This window comes from Lepus europaeus, chromosome 2 (assembly GCF_033115175.1).
Source record: "Lepus europaeus isolate LE1 chromosome 2, mLepTim1.pri, whole genome shotgun sequence".
NCBI classification, from domain to species: Eukaryota; Metazoa; Chordata; class Mammalia; order Lagomorpha; family Leporidae; genus Lepus; species Lepus europaeus.
The window spans coordinates 40,952,608-40,971,883 of record NC_084828.1 but is presented as its reverse complement, the minus strand read 5'-3'; the positions used below and the strand labels follow the sequence as shown (position 1 = coordinate 40,971,883).

The window sequence follows — 19,276 nt, the reverse complement described above, 5'->3', positions numbered from 1 at the left end:
TGGAAGCGAAGGATATCTTTTATGCTTATCATTTACACCATATCTGATGTAGGTCAGATATCTTTTACACCCAATCTCTCTCTTGTCATTATGAGCATCTTCAAGGCCCATTTTGAAGATTCATCACACAACCTGCTTAAAAGCCTTCTACATGATTAGAGTCACTGGTCACCATATATTCATGTTAGGTTAGGCGTGTCCAAGTTTATGCCCCTTGCCTAGATATTATTTTTAATAGCTCTCCTTCATACTGTCAAAATAGATTTCAATAGTTTCTCTTTGCAATCTCAAAAATGTCTCAGTTTGGACATTATATGACACACTTCTGTAATGCACTCTGATAACTACAAGTTAGATTTTCTTTTTTTTTTTTTTTCAAACCATTTCCTGCCCTGGTAAATTCCTTTACCAATTACCCAACACTCAAAAATACAAAAGAAAAACAAGCTACTCCTTGATGTATCTTGAGAATCCATGCAGTGTTTTTCTACCACATTCACTTGCTGATGGTCAATATTGATTCAAACTTGTTTTGCAGAAACAGTTCTTAGCATTGTCCTGCAGTTCCTTATACATTTAGGTTGAGATATCTCTTCTATTCCCTGCAACACTTCTTCCAAATTTACACAGGATAGACCATTACAAACCTTCTGCTCACCTCCTTATCCCTGATAGGCAATGTCTGCCCTTACATCACAAAAAGGTAGCAAATCAGTGATCCCATTTATATCACCTTGCTTACTGATATATCTAACTCTACAAGTGGCTTCAATTGCTGCTATGTAGAAAAGATTCATTATCCTTATATGTGTGATCTTTTTTCCCTTTTTCTATACTTTAAATTATTTTTTAAATTTTATTTAAGTTATACAAGTTTCATGTATTTCATATATATAGATTTAGGAACAGAGTGACACTCCTCTCCCACCCTCCCTCCATTCCACACTCCAACCCTTCCTCCTCCTCCTTCTTGTAGTCCCACTCTTCATTTTTACAAAGATCTATTTTCAGTTTACTTAATGATCGCATAGTTATCCCTACACTAAGCAAAGGAGTTCAACAAATAGTGTAAAGAAGAAAAATAAAACAACAACCAAAACCTTTTTCTCAATGGAAAAGATAGGGCTGTAAACAATCATAGAACCTCAAAATTTCTATTTCACTCCAATACATTTCAGGTACTATCTAATTATCTCCTTACTATCTTTTTATATAGGCCTTTGAATTTCTTTTTTTATTTTATTTTATTTATTTGAAAGAGTTACAGAGAGAGGTAGAGACATATAGAGAGGTTTTCCATCCAGTGGTTCACTCCCCAGATGACAGCAACAGCAGGATTCTTCCAGGTCTCCCACTTGGGTGCAGGGGCCAAAGCACTTGGGCCATCTTCTACTGCTTTCCCAAGCCATAGCAGAGAGCTGGGACTAGAACCGGTGCCCATGTGATGCCGGCGCTTCAGGCCAGGGCTTTAATTCACTGCGCCACAGAGCCGGCCCCGGCCTTTGAATTTCTACACACTTCTAATTATTTTCCTTCAGTGTCCTCCTATTCTTTTCCTGCCTCTCCCTCTAATATTTTTGATTCAACCTGTTAATTTCTTTCTCACATGCTATAAAGATGTAGCAGTAATCATTTCACATTTGAATGTTTTCTCACTTAATAAACGACACCACCATCCAGATCAACTTTCAGTATAAACATTACTATATTTTTCCTTTCACTTATGTCACTGGCCCAACCAAGGTGTCTTTAACTTTTTGTTCAATCATCTCTGCTTCATCCAGCCATATTTTTTTTTTTAGTTTGCTCCACTTTTTCTTACCAAACTTACTTTAACAATGTAAAAACTCATTGAATTAACTCTTTCTTCTCTTCTGTCTATTTTTATGCCAGCTGGTAGATAAGTGACACAAGTGTGTATGTGCTTAATTCATTTAATCCATACACTATTTCACAGTTGTGATAGAATGAACTTAAAAAAATTAACATTAGGTAATTTTGCACTCAACCTCTATATTTTTTAAATCGCTGACTTAAATATTATAGTGAGAATTATTAGCTGATAGTCAACTTAGAATTCAGGTTTCCCTCAGTGTATATATTATAACAGCTGATGTCATAAATGTTTTTGGCTTCCTCCTTTATTATACCATTTTGTTACATATTTTATTTTTGCACAAGTATTACTCAAAAATGTATAATTATCTTTATTAATCTTATTATTATTGTTTTCTTAAACAGTCTACTTTCTTGTACAATGATTAAGATATAGTCACATTCTTTGAATGAACAACTACATTTATCAATTCTGTTGATCTTCATTGCTTTCTGTAAATTCAAATTGCAATTTTAGCATTGCCCTTTAGTAAAATATCTTCCTTAGGCATTTCAGATAATGGAGGATCTTTGAAAACAAATTATCTTAACTTCTTTGTATATGTTACAATTGTTATTACTGTATAACATAATATGTATTTTATAATATATAATAAAGGATATACTTTGATGATACTTTTTCAGCTACTATATAATTTTCAGATACTATATAATTAAAGGATATTTTGATAATACATTTCAGCTAACAGATTTTCTTTTTTTGTCACCTTACTAAAGTTGTTCTATTTCATAGCAATATTGCTTTAAATAGAAGTCAGTCCATTCTTATTGCAGTTTCCCTATATTTAATTTTATTTTTCTTCTTTAGTTTCTTTAAGATTTTCTTTTTTCTTTTAACATTTTGAGAATGGGTTCTGTGGTGTAGTGTTCTTTGTACTTACCTTGCTTGAGATTTGCTGGCCATCTACAGTTTCCTTATGGTAACATTTTGGAAAATTTTGGTGAACATTAAAGCCATTTTCTATTTCATCTTGCTTATTTTTTTGGAACTTCAATTCTAGATTTGCAACACTATCTGATATTGTGCAACACTTCACTGTGTATCTCTTTATATATTTTTATTCATCTTTCCAACTTTTCCACAGACTTCTGCTTCTTCACTTAAATCTCCCCCAAAACATTTTTTTAAAGAAAATGAAAAGCTTTATTTTAAACAGGTTCAGTGGTATGTGTGCCACAAAAAGGCTGGTTGTAGCAGTTTCATCTCAAACCTGTCTTGATGTATAAATTAGACATTATTTCAGCTAAAATGTAGATCTATCATTTTACCTGATCCAACATACCAATTTTTACATTTATTGTAGACTCTTTTCAGTCCTAGAGGTTAACTTTTCATCAACAACTAATGAGAATAACCTTACAGCTACCTACTAAGGTAATGAACTGTGAAATTAATTCCCTAGTATTACTACGAAAATATACCCCTAGGTTGTAGGAGAAATTCCAACTTCATACAAATGTATTGTTTAACTGGGATTCTCAGTCATCATCTACTGTTGGCTTGTCACTCCTCTTCTTATCTGACCCCAGCCAATTAAACGCCAGTGCTTCTCAACTCTTCGGCTAAGGGCAATTTTCTCTCCCACTTCTGTGCATACAGCATTAGTCAAAATAATTTTGTCCAAATCAGCCTTGACAGCACTGACTCTTCCCCCTGTGGACAGGGATCCGATGTTCACCATGAGCACTTCATTCTTAGACAGCTTTTGCACTTTCGCTGCTTTCTTGTCTTCTTCAGTGAATATACCTAGAAGGCGTCTAAGCAGGAAATATGAAATTTCCAATTCTATAAAGATTTCAGGTAAAGCTCTAACTGCACCAAGCACCTGTCCCACCATTATGTCAGCACGGCACAAAGTAGGGTCAATTTTTGTTCCAACTCCAATAAGACCGCCTGGAGCAGCACACTGAAGATCATTATGCTCCGCAAAAAGTGACACAATTTTGGAAAAGTTTGGTTTACACACTGTCTTTGGATTGTACAACACTTCACTGGGTATCTCTTTATATATTTTTATTCATTTTTCCAACTTTTCCACAGACTTCTGCTTCTTCACTTAAAGTTCCCCCAAAACATTTTGAGCAGCCTCTTTCTCTCCATTACCACTCCACAAATGTTAGTTGTCTGAAAAAATGCAAAAAACTATCTTCACCTAACTTGATAAAGAGAAGGGCTTTTTGGAATGGCATTGAGAAGCTCAAAAACTGAACAGGAGAATTATACTGAGTAAATCAAATTATAGCAACACATTTTTTTTCATTGCAATAATCTTTAGGGGCATGGCTGCCACTGTTATTTCTCCGGCCTATGTTCTTCTTACTAGTAGTACACTACAATACATGCATTTTCCTTAGTTTGCCACTAGACATCTGTCTAAAATGAAACTATGGAAAAATATCACAAAGAACACATAAGGATTTTCCTTCCTCAAGCTGCCAGTTAAATGAATTATTCAACAGAGAGCATGATGTGTCTACATGAACTTTGAGAGATACTTTGGGTCATTACTTGTCCACAAAAGGGAGGAACCTGACCAACTGATAAACCGTAGTGATTCTCTCTACTTCATGTTACGCAATTGGATCATGAAAGTCTCAGTATCTCAACATTTAACACACTCTCTGTTTTTATAAGCCCACCCTGCTCTGTCCTTAAAGTTTCTGTCGGTTGGGGCCAGCACTGTGGCACAGCAGGTTATGCTGTCACCTGCAATGCTAGCAGCCATTATGGTTGCTGGTTCAAGTCCTGATCTCTCTACTTCTGATCTATCTCCCTGCTAATATACCTCAGAAAAGCAGCAGAAGATGGCCCTCCCATATGGGGGATGTGTAGTTCCAGGCTCCTGGTTTAGGCCTAGGTCATCCTTGGCTATTGTGGCCACTTGGCTAGTGAACCAGCAGATGGGGGATCTCTCTCTCTCTCTTTCTGTAAGTCTGCCTTTTAAAAAAGTAAACAAAAATGTTAAAAAACAAATAAACAAAAGTCTGGCTGCAATTCCCTTATTTTTCAATTAACTGATTATGGAAAAAGACCATATTATTCTTCTTTTTAGGATTCCATAATTTGGGTTTTCACAAATTTTAGAATTTGGATTTTGACAACATTTAAGATTTTCAGAATTTGTAAATTAATAGGTTTATCAAAAACCTTAGACTCGCAAACAGAAATTAGTATTTAAATTAATTATACCTGTGGTTTATTAAGATTGTATATTTTACAAGTGACATGTGAGAGGCTTATAACATTTACAGCAGTTGAGACAGATTTCAAAGTTGGGAACTTCAGAATTGACCATCACTGAATGATTGGTCATAGCTATCATACAGGATATGTGTGTTCCTCAACATTCATTTCCTTCCCAGAACCTCAAATTGTGACCTTATTTTACAATAGGGTCATTGCAGATATGATCAATTAAGGTGAAATATTGGCATAGAATAAGCCATTAATCTAATATGAAGGATGTGCTTTTAAGAGGGGAAGAGGAGACAAAAAATAGAGTCATATAAGAAGAATGTCATATGACATCAGAAAGTAGAGATTGATTTATATTATCACAAACCAAGGAATGTTAGGAATTGTCAACAAACTATAGAATCAAGGAGAACCTATCATAAATGGATGGAACAGAGATTTGTTAGAACCATGATGAATATCCATTTCTGACTATATCTTGATTTCAGGTTTCTAACTTTCAAAACCATGAGAGAATTTTTTTGCTACCAAGTTTGTTATTATAACCATATGAAACCAATACAGCCATATGTTACCTTCAAGGTGAAATAACCCAGGGTTGATGAAGAAAAGAGCTTTATATATTTAGATAATGGCACATGACATACTGCATTATATGTAGGAGAATTGAAAGTCAATTATCAGACAGCCATAGCAGAAATTTGGGGAGTATAACAACTATATAAAACCAAGGATAAGGGGAAACTTAGTTAGGAAAGTATAAATTAGTTGTAGTCTTAAATATAATTAAATTTATAATTAGAATGATGTGTCTTGGAAATAAACTGATGACAAGATACTGAGCAAATTTGCCGTTCATAGTTCTTTTTTTTAATTTAATTTTTTTATTTTTATTATTTCTTTTTTTTTGACAAGCAGAGTAGACAATAAAAGAGAGAGACAGAGAGAAAGATCTTCTTTTGTCTTTGGTTCACCCCCTAAGGGCCGCTGCGGCCAGCATGCTGCGGCCACCACACCATGCTGATCCGAAGCCAGGAACCAGGTACTTTTCCTGGTCTCCCATGCGGGTGCAGGGCCCAAGTGGGCCATCCTCCACTGCACTCCCAGGCCACAGCAGAGAGCTGGAATGGAAGAGGAGCAACCAGGACAGAATCTGGCTCCCCGACCGGGACTAGAACCCAGGGTGCCAGTGCCGCAGGCTGAGGATTAGCCTATTGAGCTGCATCACAGGCTGGTTCATACAGTTTTCATTGGTCATATTATATGGGAGCCATAAGAATTTCCCAGATTGTGCTTAAAATATATATATTAAAGGGCCATTGTTGTGGCACAGTAGGTTAAACTGCCGCTTGTAATGTTAGCATCCAATTTCAGAGTGCAGGTTTAAGTTGTGGCTGTTCCACTTCTAATTCAGCTCCCTGCTAATGTCCCTGGAAAAGCAGCAAAAAATGGTCCAAGCTGTTGGGTCCCTGACACCCACACTGGAGACCCAGATGTAGTTCCAGAGTTTTTGCTTCAGCTTCATCTAGCCCCTTTTGTTGAGACCATTTGGGGAGTGAATAGCCAAATTGAACACGTTTCTCTCTCTGGACCTTCCTCTTTCACTATCACACTGTCTTTCAAAAAATAGACCTTTTAAAGAGGGGAGTGGGGAGAGAGAGAGAACTAATTTTTAAAAAAATTAAGTAAATCAGTTAAATCATTGAGAAGAATCAGTAGAACTTTTTTTCATGCAGTATCTCTGCCAGTCTTATTTGGGCCATGATTAAAGAAATAATTTTGATTACTCTGGCACAGAGACACCAACTATATTGTTGGTCTCCATTATATCTTATTTTGTAAAAGCAGAAAAGAAAATTCCACATGCTAAATATTGTGGTAGGGTTGTTTAAAGTTCTCTTTTATATCCCAGACTCAGGTGAAAGTCACTCAGAATTCAGATTTCTTATAGGATGAATTGCAATGTCATCATCATTTGTCTAAAAGCACTTAAAAGCTGGGGTATATTAACATTGCTTTATGAGATATTAATTCTATTGCTGTTTAAGTGAGTTTAATTATTACAAGCATGATATCATGGTTATTTTCCCCTTCGGACACAGAGGTTAGAGAATGCCTAATAATTGCAAAAGCTTATATAAGCTACCAAAGGATTAAAAAATTAACTAGATAAAATAATAGACTCTCCATCCCATCCCTTGAATTCAGTATTTAATTCAGTATTCAGTAGCTTGAATTCTTGAGAATGACTTAGTGAGGGAGAGAACAGAAAACATTATTCAGAGAGCTCAAAATAGACTGTCTTTGGCAAAATGCACATGCTACATAATCATTAAAACAACACTTTCTCTTCAGGTGTTTGAATGACATCTGAATTAAAACAGAGCTCAGGTGATTATTTGGTTTACAGAAGCTTATTAAGAGGTGGCACCCAAGCTATTTACTGCAGATTACATTATAGTTCAAGCAATAGTATTAGACATTAGTTTGTGATATTATAAATGATTTTAAACATTATCATGAACTAATTTGAAAATAGCCTTTGCATAGGAATATTCTTACTTGGAATCTATAGTGGATTTCTATTACTGTCACAGTAGGAATTACTTTTTACCTGACCCAGTGTAAAACATTGCTGGAACTTTGTGGAAATAATTTTTTGAAGAAATATTTTTATTTATGAGAGAGAGAGAAGGGGGAGAGAGAGAAAAGAGAAAGAGAGAGAGAGACAGGGAGACACACACAGAGAGAAGTTTTCCATCCTCTGATTAACTTTTTTTTTTTTTTTTTTTTTTTTTTGGACAGGCAGAGTGGGCAGTGAGAGAGAGAGAGAGAGAGAAAGGTTTTCCTTTTTCTGTTGGTTCACCCCCCAATGGCCACTGCGGCCAGCACACCATGCTGATCTGAAGCCAGGAGCCAGGTACCTCTCCTGGTCTCCCATACAGGTGCAGGGCCCAAGGACTTGGGCCATCCTCCACTGCCTTCCCGGGCCACAGCAGAGAGCTAGACTGGAAGCGGAGCAACCGGGACAGAATCCAGCGCCCCGCCCTGACCAGGACTAGAACCCGGGATGCCAGTGCCACAGGTGGAGAATTAGCCTATTGAGCCATGGCACCAGACTCGTGGAAATAATTTTAATCTCAAAATACAGACTTTGGGGGCCAACTCTGTGGTGCAGTAGGTTAATCCTCCACCTGCAGTATCAGCATCCAATATGGGCGCTGGTTATAGTTCTGACTGCCCCCTCTTCCAATCCAGCTCTCTGCTGTGGCCTGGGAAAGCAACTGAAGATGGCCTAGGTGCTTGTGCCCCTGCACCCACATAGGAGACTGGAAAGAAACACCTGGCTCCTGGCTTTGGATTGGCACAGCGCGCCAGCCATGGCGGCCATTTGGGGAGTGAACCAACGGAAGGAAGACCTTTCTCTCTGTCTCTCCCTCTCACTGTCCTTAACTCTACCTCTCAAGTAAATAAGTGAAATCTTTAAAAAAAAAAAAGTTCTTTATCTCCTAGGTAAGGACTAAGATTTCAGTACAGATGGTGTAGCCCAGGAGACCTCACTGGGGAAAAAAACAAACAATGCCCCCTCCACCAAAAAAAAAAAAAAAAAAATCATGGTATGGCAGATACAGAAGTATGTTTCTGATGCATTCTAAGGAAGATGTGGTTCTGCCACTAGGACTGATGATTGGAATACTCAATATTTGAGTCCTAATTCTAAAGGGATGGTAAGGTAAGTACCTCTTAAAACAGAACATTTCCTGAATAAGAGAAGCAATGCAGTGAGAGGCAATGCATTCCTGTAATCATGTCAATATTAACACCTTAGATGAAGGAGGCAAAGAGAAGTCTTGAAACCAGATATAGTAAAGGCATTTTATCTACTGGTGTGATCATTGGGATTTTGCTCCCAGAATATTGATTGAATGTTTGTTCTCTCTTAGTTTTGGCAAATAACTTCTCTGTCTGGGAAAAGAAAACTATCCCTACCTGATTGGAGAATCCAAAGCATTTCAGTGTAAATGATATGAATATGGGATTGCAGTGGGTTTTCTGATGTAAAATTAATTGGGACCTCATGGTGTGGTGCAGTGGGTGTGGCTGCTGCTTGCAACACCAGAGTGCCTATTTGAGTCCTTGTTGGTTGCCTTCTGATTTAAGTCCCTGATAGTGACTCTGGGAAAGCAGAGGAAGATGATCCTAACATTGGGTCCACGTTACCAACATCGGAGACCAGATGGAGTTCCAGGCTTCAGCTTTAGCAAGCCCCAATTGTCGCAGCCATTTGAGCAGTGAACCAACAAAAGGGAGATCTCTCTTTCTTTCTCTCCTTGTCAGTCTGCCTTTAAAATAAATATATCTCTTTTTAAAAGTCTTTTAAGTTTATATAAAGGAAACAAACTATGTTTCACAATACAGTTTTTGTTTTTTGTGTTTTTTTTTTTGTTTGTTTGTTTGTTTTTGACAGGTAGAGTTAGACAGTGAGAGAGAGAGACAGAGAGAAAGGTCTTCCTTCTGTTGCTTCACCCTCCCAATGGCTGCTATGGCTGTCACGCTGCATGGATCCAAAGCCAGAAGCCAGGTACTTCTTCCTGGCTTCCCATGTGGAGGACCCAAGGACTTGGGCCATCCTCCACTGCCCTCCCCAGGCCACAGCAGAGAGCTGGACTGGAAGAGGAGCAACCTGGACAGAACTGGTACCCCAACCGGGACTAGAACCCCAGGGTGCTGGCGCTGCATGCAGAGGATTAGCCTAGTGAGCTGCAGCTCCAGCCCACAAAACAGTTTTAAAAGCATAATGATGCTTACCTCCCTACTCTTCCTCCCTTGCTCCCATTCTCCCTCCTCCTTTCCTTATTTTTCTTTGTCATTTTTACAATGACATTCTTTCAAATTACTTTTTTTTTATTTTTATTTTTTTTGCAATAGCAAGAGGAAGTTTATTTCATTTGCAAATGGGCTGTCTCAACAGCACTCTCTAGTGTAGTGCAGAGAGAGCGGCCCCGAACATCAGTTTTACAGGGTATTTAAAGCTTAAAACCACAACATTAGCATATCTAGTCATGTTACAATTTCATTGGATATGTTAATGGTTACTGGGTAAGGGGCTAGGGAAGGGGGTAGTGTGGGCGGTTTCTTAAGCAAGCAGGGTGGGGGATACAGAAGCAGAAAAAAACGTGGTTACAGTGTTTCAATAAGACAATGGGGCGGGGGCATGCAGAAAATACCTTGCATACTTTTTGCCGTCTGCCAGGACCCACAGATAAAAGGCGGTTGGGTGCTTCCCATGCCTTTATCTGGCGCCGTTATCTCAAACCACAGCTGCCTGCCCTTGACTTATGGTTTCGACCCAATTTCCAGGGAATGTTTTACTAGAGTTCCCTAAGATCCTAGTTTTTTAGCAGGTAAATTTTCAGAAGTCCTTCATTCCCCCCTTTTTGTTTTTGACCAATTTTAATCTTAAAGTTTTAGGGATCACCCTTAACCCCTGTCTCTATTATTCCTCTGTTCTTAGACTAGGACACAGAAATCATTAGTATTTGTCCGAGTCCAGTTGAGGCTGGGGGTTTTTAAGGAGATGGGTCTTGCTTCCCCACCTCTGCCCCTCTTGGAACAAAGGGCTTTTTGGATGTAAATAGAAAAACTTCTCTTGAAGGTCTGAAACAAAGGAAGGGAGCAGGGTGTTTGAGATGCAGATGCATATAGATGTCTCCTCTTTAGGCCTGTCACACACACATAAGCTCATAACTGACTTCCTACCTAACATTTCCCCCTCAAGAGGAATACCCAAAAAAAATTTTTTTTGGGATTATGGATGGAAGTTTAACCCTCCATTAAGTAAAGAATTCAGCAAGTAGTAAGTAGGAAAACCACTGTTCCTCAAGAGTATACACAAGGGCTATAGACAATAATCAAATCTCAAAATGTCAATTTTGCTCAATCTATTTTAAGTTGCTGGCTTTAAAAAATATTAAAGTGGGACCATGTAGTCACCCAGCAATGCATGGTGACAAAAATTGTTTACTTTGAAAGACATTGGAACTCAAATAGTGACATCCTCTTCTCTTACAGGTACATGAAAGGAGGCAGTACTGACTGCAAACTATTCAATATGGCAATAAATGAAAATGTGTCCATCTGCTGCCTACTGACACTATTAATTTGTAAAATGAATATGAATAATATAGGAAAATACAGCTTTGAGAAGGATTTCCCAAGGAAAAACTCCTACATGGAAGTGATTCTAAAAAAGAATTGTACTGGTATTTTAGAAATTTAAAAATTTAGAAAAAATGACCTGACTTTTCAGACAAGTATTTCCCTTAGCCTAAAAATACTTATTAGAACTATGAGTTGATTGACAGTTTTGTCCTCAAATGAATCAGATTGTTAATTTCACAAGTACAATGGCATAAATTGGCTAAAAGGCATACAATAATTTGAACTTAGTACATTGTCTGCAAATCAAACATTGCTATTTGAGTTAGAATCATATCAAGCAACTATAATGTAAAATAATTGTTTGATTACCTGCACATCTGGAAGAAGGAAATAGTGTTGCTTAGTAAAGAATTTAAATTTCTCTGAATTTACCAGTGCACGTTCCTAAATAAAACATGGGCTTGATCAGGGTTTTATTTAATGTGTTTTAAATGGGATTGATTATAATAGTTGCTCTACTGACTAATTTTAATAGGTAGTCACATTATTAATTACTCTTTTATTCTGAGTTCTTCCTCAAAATGATGCAAATAGAGGGTTTGGCAAATCTAATTGTGTTCTCATCTCTGAATGGGTGATATGTGCTAAATTGAAATGTCCAACCTGGGGAGATCAGGTTTGCAAAGGAACAGTCAACACATACAAAAATTAGAAATGTTACATTAGGGAAAGAAAGTAGGGAAAGAAAAGGACACATAAATGTGTACTCATAAAAAGGAATACCATGCTTTTACTGAGAGAATATCTCAAAGCAATAGAATAACACTCTTAACTATTTCTTTCATGATCAGTATTGAAAGAAAACCAAGTAAGTTTTGCTGCTGTTGTTTGTTTTACCCCTGAGAGGAATAGAATTGAAGGCACAATATAAGATTTACTGGAAGTTTATATGTGAGTAGTAAGCAGAAATGAAGTCAACTGATATCTTCTGATTATCTAAATTTCTAATATCAAGGGAGATATATTTTCTTAACTATGTTTCATCACATTTATTGTTTATAGTGTTAATAAAAATTATATCTTTGAAACCACATGTACCAATAAGTAAAAACTGTAGCTAGAAATTTCTTTCTGTAAATTTAGATAGCACTGGGCCAGCACAGTGGCGTGGTGGGCTAAGCCTCTGCCTGAGGTGCTGGAATCCCATATGGGCACTGGTTTGTGTCTTGGCTGATCCTCTTCCCATCCACCTTTCTGCGATGGCCTGGGAAAGCAGCAGAAGATGGCACAAGTGCTTGTGACCCTGCATCCACGTGGGAGACATGGAAGAAGCTCCTAGCTTTTTCTTTGATCTGCTCAGCTCTGGTCATTGCAAACATCTGGGTTGAACCAGGCAGAAAGAAGACCTCTCTCTCTGTCTCTCCCCCTTGCTGTATATAACTCTACCTCTCAAATAAATAAATAAAATCGTTAAAAAATTTCAGATAGCATTTTGTTAAGGAAACTTCCTAGGTATAACATGAAAGAATCAGAGGTATTTATTCTTTCTATTCTTTTGAAAATGAATATTTATGCAATATGCAAAATCAAGGTCTGAATGTCTTGATTATGTTAAATTTCTGCAAAAATTTCTAGATATCTATGTTCACTACTTTTATCCTCGTCTAACCCAGCAATAGTTTCTGGACTCATACCTTCCAGAGGTCAAACTGAGTAGCAACGTATTGTAACAAACATGATTGATTTTGAACACTGAATATGTTTAATTTTGAACTTCTGGGAAAAAAAAGGAGACAAGCATGAGATTGAGAAGAAAGTATGCAGATTATATCCTGGCATTTTGCAACTAATAAAATATTTCAACTACTAAAAAAAAAGAAGGAGGTTATGGAAAGTGGTGAAATTTACCAACAACCAACTACTTGCCAAAAAGAATCCGTTAAATCCCACAAATAAGTAGCAGGTATTTAAACATACTAAATCAACAATTACTAATACGATAATACAAGGAAACGAAATTGAGAATTTTAGATAAAGAAAAAGGAAGATGGTTAGAATCACTTACTACATAGTTTTATTACTGCTTATAGCATAAACAGAATCAATAGATAAGACATAATAGAGCATTTAAAAATTAATATGACTTATGCTGCCTGACAATATGTTTTAGATTACTTTAGGTGACTTTCTTTCTAAATACAAATACTCTAAAAATAATTTAACATATAACGTGAAAGGATACTGAAAACTTAACTAAAGAGTTGAAGACTGGAGGAGTAAGAATGCAGTGAGTCTTGTGCTTTTGTTTTCCCCAGTAAATCTCATTTTGTGGGCTTGATTGGGAAAAGGAATTCCTTACAAAGACCTGAAGTGAAAAATCTAATTTTACTCCAAACTATATGTCCAGTAGGCTGTTCTAGCCATTAGCAACAGTGGCTGTAATGAAAACCCAAGCTATTTCAATCCCTTCTATATAAAGATGCCTCAGTGAATGACACAACCAGTCCACAGTGCCATCAGCAATGAAGTTCTGTTTCTCCAGACACTAGACTTAGTGGAATGAGAAGACCCACAATCAGTGGGTTTATCCTAACTTTCCTTGCAGGTTTTCCAGAAAAACTGGGATCAAGAAATTTCCTTTTCTATTTGCAAACATCACTACTAGTAAGACTTCATAAGAAGACCTCAGTAGTACCAGAAAAAAACGAAGAAAACCTGGATATTCTTGCAAGGGGTAAAAAAAAACTAAACCGTCATAGAACCAAAGGGGAGCTAGAACAGTCAACATTTACATATAAGATATAAGTAAGAAGAATAAGTCTCCCATAGCAAAAATATCTATGACACAACTAAAATTCACTCATCAAAGGGAAGCCCCAGAAATCCATCATGTAAAGGAAAATACAGTATCAACAGAAATAGAGATGTCAACATTATCTGTCAAAGATTTTAAAGCAAAAGTTCTTCAGCAATCACCTACACATTTTTTGAAAAACATAATTTCACAAATACAGAACATTTAATAAACAGATGTTAAAGAACAGAACATGTTAGAGGTTACAGAATTGAAAGAAAGAGCTATAAAAAACTCATGGGATAGACTAGTAGACAGATTGACTGTACTTGAAGAAAAATGAATCACCAAAATCTGAACAACAAAGGGAAAAAAGAATGAAGAAATGAAAGCACATCATGAATGCATGGGACAGTAACAAAATATGTAGCAATTTATCAGGAGATATCCAGGACAGGAATAGGAGATGTGGAACTGAAATTTTTCCAACAAATAAAGCTTGGAGAAACCTCAAATATGGCAAATGACTAAGACACAGATATTTATGATGCTGAGTAAATTCCAAACAAGATAAAATCAAAGAAACACGTCACACAAAAATCATAGCTAAACTATGGAAATACATAAAAAAGAAAAAAATCTAAAAATCAATAAGACTAATTATGCATTGCTTATCATGGAAGACTAATTTGTATCATGGAAGACTAATTTGAATGATAACAGATTGTATCTGAAAGCATGGGGAGCAAAAAAAACTGATAAAACATTTTCATTTGGCAAGGAAAAACCATCTATCTCAAAACTATGATTGAAAGGGGTAAATGAATATTCTCATTCAAAGAAAAAACACTATAAATAATGCTTAAAGTAATTTTTAATTCTTAGAAAAGTTTTATTTATTAATATGAAAGGTAGAGTGTCAGAAAGAGGAAGACACAGAGATCTGATTCACTCCTCAGTTGGCTGCCAATGCTGGAGCCAGTCTATGCCAAAGCCAAAAGCCAGGGACTTCATCTGGGTCTCCCATGTGGATGGCAGGTCTTCAAGTATTTTAGCCATCATCTGTTGTCTCCCAGTGATATTAGCAAGGAGCTGGATCAGATGCAATGTAGCTGGGACTCGGACCAGCGCTGTGATATGTGGTGCAGGTATACCTATAAAGAGATTCACCCCTTAAAATAATGTCTACACTAAATTAAGCTTTTGCAACAGAAAGAAAATGATAATAGAGTCAATCTGACAACTTCAAATTGGAAAGTAGAATAATAAAATGAGTAAAAACAGAGTTAACATAATGCAGTATTTTTAACTTTATGAATCTTTAGTTATGTTTTATAGTTGAAGAGAAGTTTACAACACTGTCATACATGATATTCAGTGCATAAGGAGGACAAACTTACAGAATGTGTTTAAAATGTGTGGATGATAAACAGACTAAAATGGAAGTAATTTTTTTTTATTTTCTACTCAAAATGATAAATATTAACATCAGCAAGGTATGTATGTTGGTGATAATTCCATCAAACACTGAACAAATAATGTAAAGTGGTATACTCAAAAATCATTTAAAAATCAAAATGGAAATTTAAAATGTTCAAAGACATGAAATATAGAAAAATGAAACAAAAATGGAACACTGAAGGAAAGATAAACAAATGATAAGACTTGAAGAGTGAAAAGTGAAATCATTTATTTAAATGTGTAAATATAACAAAAGGCAGAAACGGACATGGATTAAAACATACACACTGCAAATCCACTCTATTCTGTTAATAATAGACTTACTTCAAATGAAGCAGTATTGATTTTTTTGGAAATATAAACCTGAAAGTGTTATAAAATAATGTGTTTAATTGTATTAATGTAAAATAAATTTAAAAAAATCATATTAAACATTGAAAATTTAAGGCAAAAATTACTGGAATCAAAGAAAGACATTATATAATGATTAAAGGATCAATCTACTAAGATGATACAGCAATTCTCAACATGTATGTCAAAAATCTGAGTTAAATACATAATAGAGTAACACTGCTGCCTGTGATGTATCCCATATGGGCACCACCAGTTCATGTCCCAGCTACTCCACTCCTGATCCGGTTTCTGCTAATGGTCTGGGAAAGGCACTTGAAGGTGTATCAAGTGTTTGGGCCCCTGCAGCCCATGTGGGAGATCTGGAGGAATCTCCTGGGTCCTGGCTTCAGCCTAGACCAGCCTTGGTCTTTGTGGCCAACTAAGCAGTGACTTTAAAAATAAATTAATTAATCTTAAAAGAAAATATAAGAGAGAAAAACTGGAATAAATAAAATATAAACAATACAGTATCTATTGTTGAGAATAAAATATTAGACAAAAATTTGGTAAGGATATAGACAAGAATATCATCAGACAACAGCATACGCATTATTTTCAGGAATCCATGAAATACTGGAAAACATAGACAGCATGGTGGATCATAACACATATTTTAAATAATTGACCATACAAAATATAACTCTTTCAATACGAATGAAACTAGGGGAAATGCTATGGTACGGTGGATTGGAAGCACCCATATTCTTTTTTTTTTTTAAACTTTTATTTAATGAATATAAATTTCCAGTGTGCAGCTTATGGATTACAATGGCTTCCCCCTCCTATAACTTCACTCCCACCCACAACCCTCCCCTCTCCCGCTCCCTCTCCTCTTCCATTCACATCAAGATTCATTTGCAATTCTCTTTATATACAGAAGATCAATTTAGTATAAAGATTTCAACAGTTTGCACCCACACAGAAACACAAAGTGAAACATACTGTTTGAGTACTAGTTATAGCATTAAATCACAATGTACAGCACATTAAGGACAGAGATCCCACATGAGGAGCAAGTGCACAGTGGCTCCTGTTGTTGACCCAACAAATTGACACTCTAGTTTATGGCGCCAGTAACCACCCTAGGCTGTCGTCATGAGTTGCCAAGGCTATGGAAGCCTTCCAAGTTTGCCGACTCTGATCATATTTAGACAAGGTCATAAAAGACAGAGTGAGGATAGTAACCAATGATCCTAAGAGTGGCATTTACCAGATTTGAACAATTATACAGCATTAAGTGGGGAAGAGGACCATCAGTACACACAGGTTGGGAGTAGAGCCATTGGTGGTAGAGTAGAGGTTATGATTACAAAGGAATGAGGCCCAAGTGCGCTAGACAGGGTCTAGAACAAAGGACAGAGTCATTATTAGAGGAGCTAAGAAAGGTGCTGTCTAAGCTACAATTAAGTTTTCTGATTGAGAGGCAAATAGAACCTGATAGAAGGGGCTTGATAATAATCTGGTGGGCTTTACGCCTTGTAAGTTAAGAGGCCCAGACCTATCTATCTCTTCACATGGGGTTACCCATATTCCTTATTAGAGTGCCAGTTCAAGTACTGGCTACTCAATGCTTCTAATCCAGCTTTCTGGCTAATACTGCTAGGAAGCAGAGGAAAATGGTTCAACTACTGGAATTTTGTATATCCCCTGGGAGACCTGGGTTGAATTCTTGTATCCTGACTTTAGCCTGACCCAGAGCCTTAGCAGTTGCAGCCACTGGGGTATTGAACCAGTGATGGAATATCTCTCTCTATCTCTCTCACTTTTACCATCTCTCCATACACACACACACACACATAAAACATTCAAATAAATAACCATTTAAAAGTAAGAGTGAAATTAGATATTAATAACATAGAGACAATGCATAATCGAAAAAATTTAAATTAAAAAAACATTTAAATAATCCATGAGTCAAAAGGGACTCTTAAAGGAAATTATAGATAGTATAATTGAGCAAATGAAAAACCAGCATTGCAAACTTTGTGGGATGAAGATAAAGCAATGCTGAGAAAACATTCAGAGCGTTCAGTGTTTATTTGAGTTTTTCTCTTGTCTCTATGTAAGCCTAATTATTTGTCTATTTGTTTTCTCAAGCAAATGAAAAAGCAAAGCTTTTTTTGGTTAAAATTTTTATTTATTTATTTATTTATTTTTAGGTTCAATTTCATTTATTTCTTCCCCAACCCCTATTACTTCTTGCCTCTTGATAATTTTGTTATTGTTTTGTGCTTGTTTTTCTGATTACTTTATATACATCATTAGATAGTTGACTTGAGACCTTTATCTTTTTTTAAAGTAAGCACTTATTGCTATAAACTCTCTCTTGATTTGGTTTGGCTATATCCTAAAGTTTTTATTTTTGGTTTGGCTTGGTTTTTGTTTTTGTTTTTGTTAAGATTTGTTTTATTTATTTGAACATCAGAGTTACAGAGAGAGGGGTAAACAGAGAGAAAGAGAGAGAGAAAGATCTTCCATCTACTGGTTCACTTTAAAAATGGCCAAAATGGCCAGACCCAAAATGGGTCAGACCCAACCCAGAAGCAAGGAGCTTCTTCTGGGTCTCCCACATAGATTCAGGAGCTCAAGAACTTGGGCCATCCTCCACTGCTTTCCCAGGTGGGATCAGCAGGGAGCTGGATCAGAAGTGGATCAGCCTTAAGTAGAAGAGGTGTGGGATGCCAGTGTTGCAGATCATGGCTTAACTCACTAAGCCACAGCACCAACTCCATCCCACAGGTTTTGATATGTTGTGTCGTCATTGCCAATTACTCCAAGAAGTTTTGGCTAATCCTCTGCCTGCGGCACGGGAACCCCGTGTTCTAGTCCCTGTTGGGGCACCGGGTACTAGTCCCAGTTGCTCCTCTTTCCAGTCCAGCTCTCTGCTGTGACCCGGAAGGGCAGAGGAGGATGGCCGAAATGCTTGGGCCCTGCACCCGCATGGGAGACCGGGGGGAAATGCCCAGATCCTGGCTTCAGATCAGTGCAGCGCCGGCCGTGGTGGCTATTAGGGGACAGAACCAATGGAAAGAAGACCTTTCTCTCTGTCTCTTTCTGTCTATAACTCTACCTGTCAAAAATAAAAATAAAAATAAATTAGAGATTTTATTTTTTGTTCAACATATGATCTATTCTGCAAGTTTTCTTTCCTGGGCTGATAAGAATCTGTATTCTATAGATATTGGATGAAATGTTCTGCAAGTATATGAAAACTCAACAAAATTTTAGCAAATAATTGAGTAAATCATAGCACATTATTATATTATTATTATAACACATAATTATTATACTATATATTATATAGTATAACATATAACACATTATTTTATTCTTATTATATTATAGTTATTATTATACCATGACCAGTATAGATT

The 19,276-nt window shown here is 36.6% G+C and overlaps 1 pseudogene; it reads right to left on the bottom strand.

The window, feature by feature from the left end:
• Positions 1-3,170: 3,170 nt before the first annotated feature.
• LOC133750745 (eukaryotic translation initiation factor 2 subunit 3-like) overlaps positions 3,171-19,276 on the bottom strand; it is a 28,145-nt pseudogene continuing 12,039 nt past the window's right edge.